This window comes from Dipodomys ordii, unplaced genomic scaffold, assembly GCF_000151885.1.
Source record: "Dipodomys ordii isolate 6190 unplaced genomic scaffold, Dord_2.0 Scaffold1, whole genome shotgun sequence".
Taxonomy (NCBI): Eukaryota; Metazoa; Chordata; class Mammalia; order Rodentia; family Heteromyidae; genus Dipodomys; species Dipodomys ordii.
Window position 1 is genome coordinate 62,603,488 of NW_012267217.1, and position 4,478 is coordinate 62,607,965.

The 4,478-nt window shown below is 48.2% G+C and overlaps 1 protein-coding gene across 1 annotated transcript in view; it reads left to right on the forward strand.

The window, feature by feature from the left end:
* Window positions 1–4,478, forward strand: part of Cops7b (COP9 signalosome subunit 7B) — a 45,563-nt gene that overhangs the window by 23,437 nt on the left and 17,648 nt on the right. The window lies entirely within an intron of this gene.

The following is a 4,478-nucleotide window of genomic DNA, read 5'->3' on the forward strand; positions in this document are numbered from 1 at the left end:
TTTTTTTGGTCCATCATGGGGCCTGAACTCTGGGCCTGGGCGCTGTCCCTCAGCTCTTCAGCTCTAGGCTAGTGCTCTACCACTTGAGCCACAGCATCACTTTTGGCTTTTCCTGCTTATGTGGTGCTGAGGAATCGAACCCAGGGCCTCATACAAGCAATGTAAGCACTCTACCACTGAGCCACCTTCCCAGCCCCCCACTGGAGCTTCTTGAGGGGAAAAAAAACCTTTGTTTTATCAAGAATTGTGTTTTATCCAACACTAACTAGAACATTACAGATGTTAAAAGTATTTTTTTAAGAAATGATTTGATTGATGTGAAGCTCCTAAGCATCCGAGTGTTGGATTTCACATTCTACTGCTCAGTAGGTAAATAGGGCTCTTTTCCTTGTCTTCAAGACTTAAATGTCTGTGGCTATAAAGAAATCAGTTTATACAATTATGTGGCATTTCTTAATCATCTTTCCAGGGCAGTTAGCTGGCATCCAGTGCAATTCTAAGAACCATTGTTGGCGCAACTCATGCCTATAATCCCAGCTACTAAGAAGCTGAGATCTGAGAATCCAGGGTTGAGGACAATCTGGAGAGACAAATATGGAGACTTTCATCTCCAATTAACTAGCAAAAAGTCACAGCTGTAGGCACATTTCAGGTGGGCTTGTAATCCTAGGTACTCAAGAGGCTGAGATATGAGGATTGTGGTTCAAAACCAGCCCAGGCAGAAACGTTTGTGAGACTCTTATCTCCACTAAAAGAGCTGGAAGTGGAGCTGTGGCTCAAGTGGAGGAGTGCACTAGCCTTGAACAAAAGGCGCTCAGGGACAGTGCCCAGGCCCAGAGTTCAAGCCCCAGGACTGGTACAAAGAAGAAAAAAAAAAAGAACATGCTCCTTGGTTTCAGCAGAACAATAGAAGGAGTGACACTGATCGAGAGGCATTGTACTGATGATCTGATTTGTTGTATTTATACCCCTATGTACAATGCTGCTTGTTTCTAGGCCTCACGTTTCTCTGTACCGGGAGGAGCCGTACTTTCCATCGGCAGCTCCAAGGATAAAGCTCCGAGAATGGGTTTAGGGCCCTGGATGGTTACGACAGCCTCGGTTAGGCCCCCGGGATCGCCTGGGCCCCATCCTTCTGGGTCCCCTCCTCACTGGCTTCTCCACCCAGCCCGCAGACGGCAGCTGGGCCCGACCCCCTGCTGTCTCGCGGTGTCGCTCGCGCGCGCGCTCGCTCTCCCCCCCCCCCGGGAACCTTGTGCGCGCGGAACTCGAGTGCAGCGCGTGCAGGTTCCGGGGGAGCCACCCCGGCGACGGGGCGGCGGAGGTAGAAAAGCGCCGGACGCCGGGCTGATCATGGACGCTTGACAACCTGCGGGCAGGCTCCGGGAGGCCGCGCCGGCGACCACGACGAGAGGACCAGAGAGACTCGCGGGGACAGGTAGAGGGCGTGGGGAGGGCGGGCCGTGGGGCGAGGTGTGGGTCTCGGCAGCCTCTCGGGCTTCACGGACACCACAGAAACCCCGGTGGCCCCGCCCCGCCCCCGCCCGGGATGGCGCCCCGGGCTCCGCTCCGCCCTGCCGGACCCCCACCCCTGTCCGCTACCCTCGGCCTCCACACCCCATCCCCACCTCTGTCCGCCACCCTCGGCATCCGACCCCGACCTCCACCTCTGTCCGACGCGCCTCGGCCTCTGACCCCAACCCCCCCCACCTTTTCCCGCCCCCCTTGACCTCCTTTCCCCGACCCTCTCCTCTGTACGCTGCCCTCGGCCTTCCGACCCTGACCTCCACCAGTGTCTGCCGCCGTCAGCCTCCTTACCCCGACCCCCACCTCTCTGCCACCGTGGGTCTCCGATCCTGACACCCCCATCAGCTGGCGACCCTCGGCCTCCGAGCTGCCCCCAAAGCCTGCCTTTTTGTCCTCCTCCTATCCACCCAAGTAGCGCCCTCTCCTGTGGGGAATTTATCTCCATCCCCTGGCCTCGGGACCCCACCCCCACCCCCACTCCAAGAGAAAGTGACTGCCACGATCTTACATGCTTCCTCACAAGCTTTGCTCTTGACTGAGATCTTTTGGAGGCACCGAAATTTCTCCCCATTTCTTGCCTCCTCTTCGCCCCTAACACTTCTCTTTTTGTCTCTTAGCTGAGATCCTCCTTTGTGTCTTCAGACAAGTATCCATTTGAGCCAGTTATTCCTTCCTTCTTTCCTGTCCACCATCCCCACCTCCCTGGCCTCCTCCCTTCCCCCTCCACCTGTCATTCGCTCACCTTTGCTTTTTCTTCGCTCCCCAGAACCCTTTATTTTTAGTACTTCACTTTTTCTGTCTCTGACAGGACTTTATGAGGTGATCTATGTGAGGTCACATACTTGTTTTTCTAATAATGTGAGAGTTGCTGCTCTACAGCTAGACATAGTTTTTCTTGTCCGAAGCTATTCTCCTTTGTGTCATTCAGTTATACAAACCTCTTTCCCTTTGTTATATTCCAAAGAATGTATCATTTATAGAAGACCATATTTTATTATATATATATATATATATATATATATATATATATATATATATATTCACTCTTGTTGGTCATGAGGCTTGAACTCAGGGCCTGGGCACTGCTTAAGTTTTTCACTTAAGGCTAACACTCTACCACTTTGAGCCACAGCTCCACTTCTGGTTTTCTGTTGGTAAATTGGACATAAGAATCTCATGGACTTTCCTGATGAGGCTGGCTTTGAACTGCGATCCTCACATCTCAGCCTTCTGAGTAGCTAGGACTACAAGTGTGAGCCACTGGCACCTGGCTTTTTTTTTTTTTTAGTGTGTGACTTCTATAGAAGAGGTATGCACTCAGCATGCATTAGGTTGTGTATTTGAAGGGCCCTCTGGAACTAAATTGTCTTGGAGACGGCAATACAATATCGAAATTGTTTTTTTTTATTTTTATTTATTTTTATTGTGAAAATTTCTTATCAAGCATTGTAGCCTCCTTCTTTGTTTCCCCTTCCCATCCCTTCCCAGCCTCCCCACACCCCCCCCCCAATCTCCCCCTGCCTAAATTGTTTTTCAAATTCTGTTATTGTTGAGATTTAGTACAAGGTCTGAAGTCATTTGGCAAAATGTCACTGGTCAGTGATGGAGGGATTTTCCCCATAGACTTACTCATGTATTTTTTTAAGTTTAAGTGTGTTATTCCTTATTACTCACAATGACTTTTTTTCACTTTCCTATGCTTAAATGTTTCTCTCTCTCTCTCTCTTTTTCCCCTTGTGTTGCTAGGGGTGGAACCCAGGGTTTGGGATTGTTAAGCATTACTGTACCTCTGAACTACATATACCTCCAGTTCTTATTTTATTTTTTTGTTCTTCATCTTTTTTTTTAACCTCCAGTTCTTTTTCTTTTTTATGTGTTTTTATTGTAAAAATACTGTACACTTACATGAGTAAGGTAATAAGTACATTTCCTATCGAGCATTGTTACCTCCTCCTTTGTTTTCCCCCTATCATCCCTTCCCTCTCCACTTCCCCAACTCTTCCCTCCCCACCCTTACCTCCAGTTCTTAATGAGGTTTAAATTTTTTTTTATATTGTAAAGGTAATATACAGAGGGGTTACAGTTATATAAGTTAGGTAATAAGTACTTTTTTTTTTTTTTGGTCAGTCGTGGGGCTTGAACTCTGGGCTTGGGCATTGTCCTTGCACTCTTCAGCTCCAGGTGAGTGCTCTACCACTTGAGCCACAGTGCCACTTCTGGTTTTCTAGTGGTTTTAGTGGAGATAAGAGTCTCACAGACTTAAAGGCGTGAGCTGCCTGCGCCTGGCTGAGTACATTTCTTTTTGAACAGTTTCACCCCTTCCCTCATTTACTTTTCTCCCAGTTTTTCCCTCCTGACCTCCCCTCCCCCATGTTTTATTTTTAATGAAGTATGATTATTGTCTTTTTAAAATCTATGTCTGGCTTTAGACAATACATAAGTTGTAACATTGCCCTAAGAAACCCCTATGTTTCTTTAGGTCTTCATAATCTTTAAGAACTTGGAAGGTAGAGCCTGGCACCGGTGGCTAGACCTTTAATTCTAGCTACTCAGGAGGCTGAGATCTGAGGATCATAGTTCAAAGTCAGCCTGGGCAGGAAAGTTCATGAGACTCTTATTTCTAATAAACTACTTAGAAAACCAGAAGTGGAGCTGTGGCTTAAAGTGATAGAATGCTAGCCTGAATACAAAGAGCTCAGGGACAGCACTTAGGCCACCAAGTTCAAGCCCCATGACTTGGGGGTGGGGTGGGGAGAAGAACTTAGAAGGTAATAACTTTGGAAGGACAGATGTCTTTTACAAAGTGTATTTCAAACTTAAGAAGTAAGGAGAGGGGCTGGGAAGGTGGTTCAGTGGAAGAGCGCTTGTCTTGCAAGCCTGAGGCCCTGGGTTTGATTCCTTAGCACCACATAAGCAAAAAGAAAAAACCGGAAGTGGCGCTGTGGCTCAAG